At 37.0% G+C, this 14,634-nt stretch overlaps 4 pseudogenes; all 4 read right to left on the reverse strand.

Moving 5' to 3' along the window:
* LOC149165610 (putative protein phosphatase 2C 11 pseudogene) lies at window positions 1-8,968 on the reverse strand (annotated as a pseudogene).
* Window positions 6,193-7,487, reverse strand: LOC149165611 (glucan endo-1,3-beta-glucosidase 9-like; annotated as a pseudogene).
* Window positions 8,969-12,057: 3,089 nt separating the features above from the next.
* On the reverse strand, window positions 12,058-13,255 carry LOC149165612 (glucan endo-1,3-beta-glucosidase 9-like; annotated as a pseudogene).
* Window positions 13,256-13,491: 236 nt separating this feature from the next.
* On the reverse strand, window positions 13,492-14,429 carry LOC149165613 (putative protein phosphatase 2C 11 pseudogene; annotated as a pseudogene).
* Window positions 14,430-14,634: the final 205 nt, after the last annotated feature.

The raw sequence follows: 14,634 nt of genomic DNA on the forward strand, positions 1-14,634 counted from the left end.
TTAGTTAGGGAGTAGATCAAAATGAAAAGAATTTTTACACAAGAAATGTGGCTGCTTTTCAAAAGAGGAGTCACTTCTGACATGAAGTTTTTACAAATGAGGAGTGTAAGGAGGACTGATCAGGCAGATCCTGCAATGCTCATGGGGAGGTTAGTAAGAAACTTTTGAAGGGGATGAGGGAAGTTAGTGATGGTTTAGTAGTTTGCCAAATAGGCCATTGCTCTTGCCTTTCTCCTGTTGGTAACATCATTGTGATTTTTCCCAAGTGACATGCTTAGATCTTGCTTTCTGCAACCTTCAACTGCCTACCCTGCCTAATATGCCTAACATTTTTTCTTCCTTTGGATGGGTGCACTCAGCCTTGCAAACCCTGATAATTCTCTTTTCTTTTTGCTGCCCTCCTATCTAAGTCTACCCTTATGACTTCCAAGGGCCCAGATTAAGCAGTTGGGCTCCTTTCTTTCTCTATCCACCTAGTCATCTGTCAAGCTTGAACTGTTTGAACAGGTACTTCCTCTCTAGTCTACAACATGCAATTTAAAACATGGTGAGGCCCAGCTTGAGTTGTTGGACCACCCATCGAAGTAGTAGTGGCACTTTGGACTAGCCACTTTCATGGTCTTTATTTGGGGTTCATTTCTTTTATTTTTTCTTTGACCAATTCATTTTCTTGCCCTTTGATTTTTCTTTTAAAGCATACCCTCTTTACATTTTTTAACTGTCTACTTCTTTCACAAAAATGGAACCTTAGTAGCATGGAAGGTGAACATTTTTGGCACTTCCACTGTCAATCATGATAAATGAAAACCTATTGGTATAGGAGGCTAACATCGCCTACGTTTTTACTTGTTAACAATAGTCCTGAAACCTTTATTTAAATTTTAACATACATGCCTTTGGGGGAGGGGTTGAGCTAAGGCCTAGCCCCCCACCACTCTAGCTTCATAGAACCATGGGAAGGGGCCAAATGCTAGGCCTTAGCCTGGCCCACGGTCCCATGAAAACCACAATATGACCATTTTCTTAAGTTTAAAGGGGAGCAGTGGAAGAATTGGGATTAGCCCTGGGTTGTATGACTCGCATATGACCACACCCACATAGGAAAGGGATGGAAATCCATTATCCCTTGATTTTTGGCACCCAACACAATCGTATGGTGCCTATGTGACCACGATTTTCAGAACTGGGGTAAATGCAGATTTTAACCGTCCTACAAATTTGACCGCTGATCAGGAATGTAGGCCAGATTTGCATGCATTTTCCACATTTAGGATGCACATGCTAGGTTTGGGTCAAATTGTAGGATTATGAACAACAAAAGTGGGTAAAAACTTGAAACAGTGACATTTTACTCAATTTTTGGCCAAATGAGGTGCAAAAAGAGTCAAAATAGGGGTTTTAGATAGTGTTGGATCCATTGGAAACATTAGTTTTTTTGTTTTATCTTTGTAAAAGCCTATTATTATACTTTTAAGTATGAATTTAGATCTCTTATCCAATTTTTATTGAAAATTTTAAAACTATCTTGGTTCAATTTTCTTTTCTGATCTTCTAGATCACAGAGAGCGTAAGAAGAGAACATACTCAACAATATTGAAACTCTTTATTCATTTGGGATGTGAAATTAAAAAGACAAAGTGAAAGGATTTGATCTCTAAAGTTTAAATGGTGTCTCCCAAAGCTCTATGTGTCTCCTTCTACTCAAATATTCCTTCTCTTTTTTACATCTTCCTGCAAATGATTAGTGGGTTGGGTGGCTCTTACTGCACCACCAATAAATAAAATTGCAAATGAAATGAAATCTAACTTAAAAACTCTTTTTTTTTAAAGACAACACCAAACTTGGTTTTTAATTCATTGATTCTAACCTACTCTACTCTATTGGAAATAGAAAATTTGTTTCAAGTGTATGCATATTTCTAGTGTAACCATGTGCGTAACAAGAGTAAAAGTATATCCATGCTTAGTTTTGAAAAGTATGCATTAAAACATATCAAAGCATGAAATACTAGTTGTTTTGATAATGAAATCAAGAAGTAAGGAAGAATGAAAGAGTGATGTGACTTGATCCTTTATTGGATCCATATTTCAACAAGGCCATGAAATTCCTGGTTCCTTTCTTGGTTTAGATCACGTTGAATATCCTCCTTTATTATACATTCCTCAATCTTCGATTCTAGTGGTTTCTCGCCATCAAAAGTATTGCATGATTCTTGAGTCTCTTCAATCGATTGACAAGAGGAATCAAAAGAAACTTGAAGATCTTCTTGTGGAGGTGGAGAAATAGACAAGTTTTTGTATGCAATTAAAATAAAATCTTCCTAAGAGATAGATATCCCAACTATTGCTAAGATTCGAAAAAGTTCTTGGAAGAGCATTCTTCAAACTCTTAATTGTCTGTGAATTACTCCAACTGGTTCGTAATTCCTGTCGTGCACACAGATTAGTACAAAGTATTGAAAAATTATTAAAATCTAATATTCAAAATGATTTTAATATGATTTTAACCATGCATTTAAAAATGAATGCAACTATAATGAGTTGTCTAAACTTTCAAAATAAACACCTATGTATACCTCCCTGGCAACAACGCCAAAATGTTAGGTGATTTAATTGCGGGTTAAATCCCTATCATTAATTGTCAACTTGGGGTTTGTAGAGCTGACGAGGTATACCTGTACTATATATACTAGGTAGTTATTTATCAAAATAGATTATCTAATGCAGATAAAACTAATTACCAAACAAGTTAAATCAATCTAATCCAAACCAAATCAAACATAAAGAAATTGAAATCACACTTGCATAAAGGAAATCACACTTGCTTGAAATTGAAATCACACTTGCAGAATTGAAATCACACCACACTTGCATAAATGAAACCACACATGTAGAATTGAAATCACATCACACTTGCATAAATCAAATCAAACTTGTTGAATTGAAATCACACTTTCTGAATTGAAATCACACTCACACCTGTTGAAATGAAATCACACTTACTAAAAGGAAAAGAACACTTGCATAAAATGAAAACACACTTGCTAAAAAGAATTGAAATAAATAACTACACTATGTTACCAATAAGTGCAAAGGTGTGAAAATTGTGGTTGATGGGGGGCCTCCATTCCTCAGCAAGCACACTAAACAAACTATCACATCTTGGAGATCAAAGTGGCAGTATGTATTTCATAAAATGAGTTACAAGATATTACAATAATTCTCTATCCTCACTTTACAAATCACATCTTGGATGGAACTTGGAACCTCCAACTAACAACTAGAAACTAGCTACTAATGACTAATTAGTTAACAACCCTTTGTATGAAGGGTGCACTCCTATTTATACAAAAATTAAGGATAACTATTCAATAAATATAGATCCTTAGATCTCTCCTAAATCCACATTTATCTCTTGTGGTTACAACCAATCTCCTAAAAATGTAAGATACAAATCCTCTCATCCATAATTCTTCTCCTTTGGATATGCATAGTTAATGATCCACATCTTCTACAGTTATTCCACAAATCTTCATGAGTTGGAATTTGAAATTCGAATTTGTGTTTGGATGGGCAAGTAGGACCCTTCTAGAATCTCCAAGTAGGCCTACAATATCACAAAACTCATAACACTTTTAGATATATATGAAAACATGTTAATTTCCTAATATGTAATCACAAATTCACTTATAATACTTAAAATCAATGACTTGGAAAATAATAATAATAAACCCATATGATTATGAAAATGGTTGCTAATGTAGGTTATGGGGTTACAGAGTTACAGAATGAGGGTAAAATGATGGAAATGAAGGTGAAAATGGATAACATTTTGGAGACTCAACAAGCATTTTATGAACTTTGTTGACAAAATCTATCTTGAATTAGTGATTGAAGAATGATTTCATTTTGTTTCATACATATTAAGTTATGGTTTCCATTTCGAACATTATTATTTCTATTGCATAGATTAGGCTTCCTTTTGACGTACCATTCACACTCTACAAATAGGTTAAAGTTTACATTTCGACAAATAGGATTAACATTTACATTCATGCAAAGTAGAATAGTCTTTCCCTTTTGAAAAATTAACTAGGATTTCCACTCCGAAAAGATAATTAGGTTTCCTTTCCATTTCTGCAATTACTTTAGGCTTGGATTTCAAGGAATTCACTTCATTGAATCAGATCAATGAAAGAAGGACGCAATGTATGTTGCATATATAGTGTCGACACCTCTTAAGTCTGTATGAATCCTGGGATGATCATTTAAGTTGTTAGCCTTTGGAGTTGCAACATTCTTGTTGCAATACTAAGGTTCATTGAGGATCACCACCTAAAATCATTGGTGTCCGTCTGTGTTGATTTGTCATTTCTTGCATGTTTAGATTTGTTTTCCATGGGTTATACTACTAGTTAACTAAGTGTTTAATTGATTGATTAATGTTTTGTAAAAATTGGCTAATGATGATTCAGTCTGTTATCTCAAAATCAGGCCCTGGAAGGCTACAGACCAGGAAGACTTCAAGTAACTGTTTCAAACCTACTTTAGGCTGAGGTTTAGCCTCCCCAACCTAAGAGGGCTCTCTCAAAGGATTAAAGGTTTTTGATTATGATCAAGATGGCTAACTCTTGTGAAACAACTAAGAAATGAAAATGGTGGAAACACAACTAACAAGTATCCATTGGGCTTATGGAGTCATATATGATTCAGTATTAACAGCAAGGTTGGCTTTGCATAGAAGTCAAGGCATTCAGATTTCAACACACCAAACACATAGAAGGCAGTTTATGAGTATATGAAGGAAATTAGAGCACTGTAAGCGATTTCTAAGTAATCAGATACTCATAACACTGTAGATAACATGAAAAGACAACAAAAGAAACTCAGTACATTGAACTCTTTATGATTCTTGAGAATCATAAGCCAGTATTGTATTACCAAAAAAAACAGAGTCTTTACATAAGCCAAATATCAGAGCTTTTACTTATAAATTTCCAGCCCTTATTACATTGCTCTTTCTCCTATATATAGAGCTCTTCTACCTAACTGAGATTCCTCCTCAAGCATGAGGAGAACTCGAATTATCCTTATCATGACACCTATTGAAGTTTAACTACTTATTAAATACAACAAACTGCTAACTAGAGTTTTTAGAAACCTAAGACAATTAGGAGTCTAACTCCTTATCAAGCTGGTAAGGTCATTAATTACAATCAAATCTAGTTCCCTGACAAGTGGTCTTTTTTAGTTTGGCTGTGGTAGGTATTTGTAGCTGCCTGCTGGCCCTTAATGTCACATCTTCTCCATTTCTCCTCAAAAGTAGGAAACTACCCTGTTTATCTACTTTTGGTTTTCCTCAAAGATACTCGAAATCAATGAACCATGCCCTTCTTCTTTGATTATACAAAAATATATTAGGCTACTACGTCCTTGATGTGCTGTCAACCTTTTCCATGTGTGAAGACAAGACCTCCTCCAAGTTGTCTGATATATCATGAACTATAGTAACTTTGATCACTTTATAACAAAAAATTTAGAGTTCGAATATAGGTCTCTTCCACCTGTTTCTTCCTTTGTTGAATGTTGACACCTGTTACATGATCCTTTGAAGATATTCCTTTTTCAAAAATTTCCCCTCGATCCCTCCAAATTGGTTGACTGGGTTTTAATTATGTGGCTACAACAGTTTCGTAGCACGCTACGAAACTGCTGTGTAATCACCAAAACACATCTTGATGTGTGACTTCCTTAAGGACATTTTTTCTGTTGTCTTAGCTGCATCTTTAAATCCTCAATTTGCCTTTTCATAACTTTTATCCCAGCTCTCAGTTGCTTGTTAACCATTCTGATGTATCTCGCCTCCTTTTTCTTGAAATCAACCTAGCTTTGGCTTGGTATCTTCTTATTGTAGTTATCAACTACTATAGTATGTTTCTGAATTAACTTGTCCTGCTTTTCTTTCTCTTTATGAATCAACTCTTCTACCTTAGGAATGCATCATCAAAATTGTAGGCCTATAGACACTGAGATCACCTTTAAGAATTTACTAGAACCCATGCAACAAGGCTACAAGAAACACCATATGATGTTGGTCCCTGGGTAATACCCTAGGGAGTTTTAAAGTGTTGAGTCCAATACATTTGGCCATTGAGTAGTTGTTCGGAAAAATAGGTGCAAATCACAACCTGCACTGTTTTACCTTTGGCCATGAATAAATAGAACAAGATATCAGAAACCCTGCAGTTAGAGACAAAATAATAGATAGACGGCTATCAGGTACAACATTCTAGAACATAATGCCAAGAAAAGTCAGAGTACATGATAGAAATGTCCATTGGACTATCCAATGCTTCTTTAAGCTGTTGTACAGGCTAGAAGCATATGAGTCACTAGTTGCAACCAAAAACCTACAATCTCCTATTGATGGGTCTACAATTGTTATCATCCCAAGACCATCAAAATTGCAGCTATCAAATGATTGATTGTAAAATTGATAGTAGTTGTTAAAAGCATATGAGATATTTCCTGGTGACCCAATATGATTGCAAGAACCTCCGGAAAAGAGGGTTGTACAATCTGAAGTTGAGCAGGCCTGTTCCACATGCCTTGACACATTTGTAAGATCATGGTTATCATTTGCAACACACCACCTTGAAGAGAGGTGTCGAACATTTTCTGCATTCACTAGACCCGCGTCTTGCTCTATGTCAATCTCATATTTAACCTGACCATCAATTGTAAATATGCCCCAATGTCTTTCAAAATTTCCATGCAGAATGCTCCTTTGGTCCTCATCTAGCAGACTTAAAAATATATGTTTCTATTGGGGGGTTTCCAGGCCTAAGCGGGGTGCCCTTGTTGCTTATGATGTGGTTTACCAGTCCTTGAATGAATCTTTTTGCATCGCTGATAGTTGCATTGAATCCCCCATCTGTTGGTCATCCAACCTGTCCACCAACAATTGGCATCTGTCCAAAGCCAATTTTTTTTCAAGGCTGATTCAAGTGTATCCTGGTTTCCAATGCTTGGGAGGAAGACTGCAAGAAATCAAGTATAGAATTCAACTCCTTCGCAGTATCTTTGTCAGGGGAAGGTAGTCAAATAGATCTATAAAAGTGCTGATCTAGGAGAATTTGCACATCATCTGGAGTAACATAGCCATACCAATGACCAGTAACTCCACCATTAGCATTTGGACCATATATTATAAGGTTCCCAGCATAGTTGTGACCACCAACGTGTGAGCATGGACTCACAGCTACCTGACCTTTAAGGCCTCGAGATTCTATATCTTCTTTTAATCTCTTGATAAGAGCAGGTCCACAAACACCACACCTTCGATCTCGACTAGTATGTGAACACACAAAGATATGTGATCCAGTGAGTATTTCAGGATTTCCTGAAAGCCATTCTATATCTTTGACAGTCACTTCTTCCACAAAGGTATCAACATCAAAGTGTGTCAACCCCTTGTATCTGATCATATCTGGAAATATCAAAACATCTTTGTTTGAAGTCTTTGTTCCATCCCGCCCCTCGCATATTGTAAAGCGTGTTTGCTATAACAGGAGGCCGATTGGATTTCAGGCCAGAAACTCCACAAAATCCACCAGCGAGAACACTAAGAGCTCTGCGGGGAGCATTGTGTAGCTATGAACAGGCAGCAGTGGTATATAAATAGTAAATACATATACATGAAATCTCAATTTCATGATAAAGTTTAAGATGATAATTCAGGGTTTCCACTGCATTTATTTTCAGATCTCTTCTTGAATTGCTCTATGATGACAGTCATGTTATCACAACCCTCACCTAAAGTTGTTGATGGCACAAGACATTTGGCAAGCACTTTTTCACAAACTGTTGAAAGTTTATCATCAACATTAATGTGCTCATGTATAAATTCCACAACTTGTTGGCTAGACATGACATCCCAGACTCCATCACATCCCAAGACAATGAACTCATCATCCTCGCATATCTCCACAACATTTATATCTGGATTTTCATTTACAATCTGTTTTTCAGCAGGGAGAAATTTGTTTGTTTGAATTCCATATCTCCAATAGCCCTTGCCAAATTTAAACTTCCATTGATACGTCCAGCATGAAGGAATCCTCCAGCTCAAAGAATTCGACCCCTTTCGATCTCAAGCTCTGGCTTATGATCTCATGACACGTTGTATGCCTGACCCTTTCTTGAGAGGACACAATGGGAATCACCAGCATTTGCCACAATAAGCTGATTCTTTTGAAAAAGTGCAACACATGCCGTGCTTCCAGAAGTTGGCCCAGAAAAATCAACATGTGGTCCCTGTTCAAATGCCCAGTCATCTTCTTGATCTTTATCTTTGTTCTCTATGTTTCTTGGAGAAGAAGACCAAATAAATCCCTCTGATAAGCCAGTGAATTTGTTGAACTTATCCCCAAGTATAGCTAATTTCCTCTAGCCCCTTTGCCCACGCATCATCTCATCCATCCTATCAAATGCTCTTCGAAGACTTCCACATAAATCACCATTTTTGTAGGCCTCACTCTTCAAAACGTGTGTATGAATATATTTTAGAACAACCTTCTAATAGATAGTTTCATCAAGTTCATTTTTCTTAGTGACTTTCAAATTCAGGATACGTGATAAGATGTTTCTGAGATTTGGCATTTGTTTAAGTAAAGGTAGCTGGGTGAAATTTGTGAAATATGAGACCAATGATAGGCTAAAGAAAAGAATTGACCCCCTTTGACATACCAACAAGACTCTAAAATAATATGAAAACACTGGACCCAAAACTGACACCAACACTTTGACAAATTTAAAAAATTTATGTTCAGAATTTAAAATACCTTTTCTTGAGTGATAACAGGTGGCTCCACTTGGGATAGTGTGCCCCTGTGGTACACTAAGAACATGCAGGTCCAGTGCTTTGTCATCTTTATGACAAACATAGATTTGCTTGACAAACATCCATTTCCAGCTTCTTGAGCCTTCACCTCGGGCTTAAGCTTGATGATCACTGTAGGAGAAAGAAATCTATATCTATTGACAAATGCTCAGTCAGCCTTGAGCTTATTTTCATTTTCCTACCTACCTACCCTATCAATTTCAAACTATTTTCAGCTCAATCAATGTGAAATTTCCAATGTAGCCAATCATTTGTCTTATCTGATATTGAGTTTTTTTTACTGCATCAGAGTTCAGAGCCACTATGATATTGTGATGACCACTGCCACTGAAATTGCCTCTGATCTTCATAGAAAATCTGAAACACTGGAGAGTAAAACTCTTCCATGTATTTAGCTATAGGATCCCAGAATACATGATCAGCTTGATGGTTCTCGTAACTTTCTAGTTGTGCCAACTGATCTTCAAAACAGTGTATTCTTCCTCAATCACAAAAGAGATACGAAGCCACACCCTCTCCCTATGTTCTACCATTGAAAGCTTTTGATAAGAATGATCATGATTATGAAGACTATATGATTGAACCTGACCTTGTAAACCTTCAATGTATTTCTCAATGTCCTTAGCAACCCCATCCAAAAATTTCATCTTATCTGATGTCTTGCACTCAAATGATTTTAGATAAGAATACAAGGACAAAGAAAAATTTTCATCTATTTCTTCATTAATATGATCATTATTCCATTGTTTGAAACTTTGAATTGAAGGAAATTTTGCCACCAAATCTGATCTATCTATCCATTCCTCCAAAAACATAAACAAAAGTCTTCAAATGACTTAATGGATTTGGCAGGAAAGCTTTCAATCCACTGTTTACATTTCCCTTGAAATGAATCATAGAAAAACATGATGCAAACATCCTCATGTTTAACTCTAAGAAGCTCGGTAAAATCACAGAAATCTGATATATGCTTCAAAGTTAAACTCAAATCTTCTCCATTGAATTTTGGACCATTCCTTAGAAAATATGCATCTTTGGGAAAATGATTTGGGAAACCGTGAATTCCTGAAAAATTTATGCATGCATACCTTGAAATAAGAATGGTAGCATCTGAGTTCTTCATAACTCCAATGGAATCACCATGAATCTATGAATTTCAAATTCTTCAACAATGGAGTCACCAACGTAGTTTTGCAACCTCAAAAGATTTCTGAGCTCCTGCTACCTTCAGAAGTTCAGCTTCTTGATTTCGGGAATGATTAATCTTTAGACTCCTGGCAGACGCACCAAAATTTTATCTCAAAATCAGGCCCTAGAAGGCTGCAGACCAGGAAGACTTCAAGTAACTATTTCAAACCTACTTTAGGCTGAGGTTTAGCCTCCCCAACCTGAGAGGGCTCTCTCAAAGGATTAAAGGTTTTTGATTATGATCAAGATGGCTAACACTTGTGAAACAACAAAGAAATGAAGATGGTGGACACACAACTAACAAGTATCCATTGGGCTTATGTAGTCTATATGATTCAGTATTAACAGCCGGGTTGGCTTTGCATAGAAGTCAAGGCATTCAGATTTCAACACACCAAACACATAGAAGGCAGTTTATGAGTATATGAAGGAAATTAGAGCACTGTAGCAATTTCTAAGTAATCAGATACTCATAACACTGTAGATAACATGAAAAGACAACAAAAGAAACTCACTACATTGAACTCTTTATGATTCTTTAGAAGCATAAGCCAGTACTGTATTACCAAAAAAAACAGTCTTTACATAAGCCAAATATCAGAGCTTTTACTTATAAATTTCCAACCCTTATTACATTGCTCTTTCTCCTATATATAGAGCTCTTCTACCTAACTGAGATTCCTCCTCAAGCATGAGGGGAACTCGAATTCTCCTTATCATGACACCTATTGAACTTTAACTACTTATTAAATACAACAAACTGCTAACTAGAGTTTTTAGAAACCTAAGACAATTAGGAGTCTAACTCCTTATCAAGCTGGTAATGTCATTAATTACAATCAAATCTAGTTCCCTGACAAGTGGTCTTTTTTAGTTTGGCTGTGGTAGGTGTTTGTAGCTGCCTGCTGGCCCTTAATGTCACATCTTCTCCATTGCTCCTGAAAAGTAGGAAACTGCCCTGTTTATCTGCTTTTGGTTTTCCTCAAAGATACTCGAAATCAATGAACCATGACCTTCTTCTTTGATTATACAAAAATATATTAGGCTGCTACGTCCTTGATGTGTTGTCAACCTTTTCCATGTGTGAAGACAAGACCTCCTCCAAGCTGTCTGATATATCATGAACTATAGTAACTTTGATCACTTTATAACAAAAAATTTAGAGTTCGAATATAGGTCTCTTCCACCTGTTCATTCCTTTGTTGAATGTTGACACCTGTTACATGATCCTTTGAAGAGATTCCTTTCTCAAAAATTTCCCCTCGGTCCCTCCAAATTGGTTGACTGGGTTTTAATTATGTAGCTACAACAGTTTCGTAGCGCGCTACAAAATTGTTGTGTGTTAGGCATCATCTTCAGCAGTTTCGTAGCGCGCTACGAAACTGCTGTGTAATCACCAAAACACAGCTTGATGTGTGACTTCCTTAAGGAAATTTTTTATGTTGGCTTAGCTGCATCTTTAAATCCTCAATTTGCATTTTCATAACTTTGATCCCAGCTCTCAGTTGCCTGTTAACCATTCTGATGTATCTCGCCTCCTTTTTCTTGAAATCAACCTAGCTTTGGCTTGGTATCTTCTTATCGTAGCTATCAACTACTACAGTATGTTTCTGAACTAACTTGTTCTGATTTTCTTTCTCTTTATGAATCAACTCTTCTACCTTAGGAAAAATATGCATCATCAAAATTGTAGGCTTGTGGACACTGAGATCACCTTTAAGAATTTACTAGAACCCATGCAACAAGGCTACAAGCAACACCATATGATGTTGGTCCCTGGGTAATACCCTAGGGAGTTTTAAAGTGTTGAGTCCAATACATTTGGCCATTGAGTAGCTGTTCGACAAAATAGGTGAAAATCACAACCTGCACTGTTTTACCTTTGGCCATGAATAAATAGAACAAGATATCAGAAACCCTGTAGTTAGAGACAAAATAATAGATAGACAGCTATCAGGTACAACATTCTAGAACATAATGCCAAGAAAAGTCAGAGTACATGATAGAAATGTTCATTGGACTATCCAATGCTTCTTTATGCTGTTGTACAGGCTAGAATCATATGAGTCACTAGTTGCAACCAAAAACCTGCAATCTCCTATTGATGGGTCTGCAATTGTTATCATCCCAAGACCATCAAAATTGCAGCTATCAACTGATTGATTGTGAAATTGATAGTAGTTGTTAAAACCATATGAGATATTTCCTGGTGACCCAATATGATTGCAAGAACCTCTGGAAAAGAGGGTTGTATAATCTGAAGTTGAGCAGGCCTGTTCCACATGCCTTGACACATTTGTAAGATCATGGTTATCATTTGCAACACACCACCTTGAAGAGAGGTATCGAACATTTTCTGCATTCACTAGACCTGCATCTTGCCCTATTTCAATCTCATATTTAACCTGACCATCACTTGTAAATATGCCCCAATGTCTTTCAAAATTTCCATGCAGGATGCTCCTTTGGTCCTCATCTAGCAGACTTAAAAATATATGTTTCTATTGGGGGGTTTCCAGGCCTAAGCGGGGTACCCTTGTTGCTTATGACATGGTTTACCAGTCCTTGAATGAATCTTTTTTCATTGCTGACAGTTGCATTGAATCCCCCATCTGTTGGCCATCCAACCTGTCCACCGACAATTGGCATCTGTCCAAAGCCAATTTTTTTTCAAGGCTGATTCAAGCGTATCCAGGTTTCCAATGCTTGGGAGGAAGACTGCAAGAAATCAAGTATAGACTTCAACTCCTTCACAATATCTTTGTCAGGGGAAGGTAGTCAAATAGATCTGTAAAAGTGCTGATCTAGGAGAATTTGCACATCATCTGGAGTAACATAGCCATACCAGTGACCAGTAACTCCACCATTAGCATTTGGACCATATATTATAAGGCTCCCAGCATAGTTGTGACCACCAACGTGTGAGCATGGACTCACAGCTACCTGACCTTTAAGGCCTCGAGATTCTATATCTTCTTTTAATCTCTTGATAAGAGCAGGTCCACAAACACCACACCTTCGATCTCGACTAGTATGTGAACACACAAAGATATGTGATCCAGTGAGTATTTCAGGATTTCCTGAAAGCCATTCTATATCTTTGACAGTCACTTCTTCCACAAAGGTATCAACATCAAAGTGTGTCAACCCCTTGTATCTGATCATATCTGGAAATATCAAAACATCTCCGTTTGAAGTCTTTGTTCCATCCCGCCCCTCGCATATTGTAAAACGTGTTTGCTATAACAGGAGGCCGATTGGATTTCAGGCCAGAAACTCCACAAAATCCACCAGCGATAACACTAAGAGCTCTATGGGGAGCATTGTGTAGCTATGAACAGGCAGCAGTACTATCTAAATAGTAAATACATACACATGAAATATCAATTTCATGATAAAGTTCAAGATGATAATTCAGGGTTTCCACTGCATTTATTTTCAGATCTCTTCTTGAATTGCGTTATGATGACAGTCATGTTATCACAACCCTCACCTAAAGCTGTTGATGGCGCAAGACATTTAGCAAGCACTTTTTCACAAACTGTTGAAAGTTTATCATCAACATTAATGTGCTCATGTATAAAGTCCACAACTTGTTGGCTGGACATGACATCCCAGACTCCATTGCATCCCAAGACAATGAACTCATCATCCTTGCATATCTCCATAACATTTATATCTGGATTTGCAGTTACAATCTGTTTTTCAGCAGGGAGAAATTTGTTTGTTTGAATTCCATATCTCCAATAGCCCTTGCCAAATTTAAACTTCCATTGATACGTCCAGCATGAAGGAATCCTCCAGCTCGAAGAATTCGACCCCTTTCGATCTCAAGCTCTGGATTGTGATCTCATGACACGTTGTATGCCTGGCCCTTTCTTGAGAGGACACAATGGGAATCACCAGCATTTGCCACAATAAGCTGATTCTTTTGAAAAAGTGCAACACATGTCGTGCTTCCAGAAGTTGGCCCAGAAAAATCAACATGTGGTCCCTGTTCAAATGCCCAGTCATCTTCTTGATCTTTATCTTTGTTCTCTATGTTTCTTGGAGAAGAAGACCAAATAAATCCCTCTGATAAGCCAGTGAATTTGTTGAACTTATCCCCAAGTATAGCTAATTTCCTCCAGCCCCTTTTCCCACGCATCATCTCATCCATCCTGTCAAATGCTCTTCGAAGACTTCCACATAAATCACCATTTGTGTAGGCCTCACTCTTCAAAACTTGTGTATGAAGATATTTTAGAACAGCCTTCTGATATATAGTTTCATCAGGTTCCTTTTTCTTAGTGACTTTCAAATTCAGGATACTTGATAGGATGTTTCTAAGATTTGGCATTTGTTTAAGTAAGGCAGTTGGGTGAAATTTGTGAAATATGAGACCAATGATAGGCTAAAGCAGAGAATTGACCCCTTTTGACATACCAACAAGACTCTAAAACAATATGAAAACACTGGACCCAAAACTGACACCAACACTTTGACAAATTTAAAAAATTTATGTTCAGAATTTAAAATATTTTTTCTTGAGTGCTAACACAGTC

This window comes from Pinus tabuliformis, chromosome 5_1 (genome assembly GCF_031772625.1).
Source record: "Pinus tabuliformis cultivar Carrire ecotype Pingquan chromosome 5_1, CPIR1, whole genome shotgun sequence".
In the NCBI taxonomy this organism is placed as follows: domain Eukaryota; kingdom Viridiplantae; phylum Streptophyta; class Pinopsida; order Pinales; family Pinaceae; genus Pinus; species Pinus tabuliformis.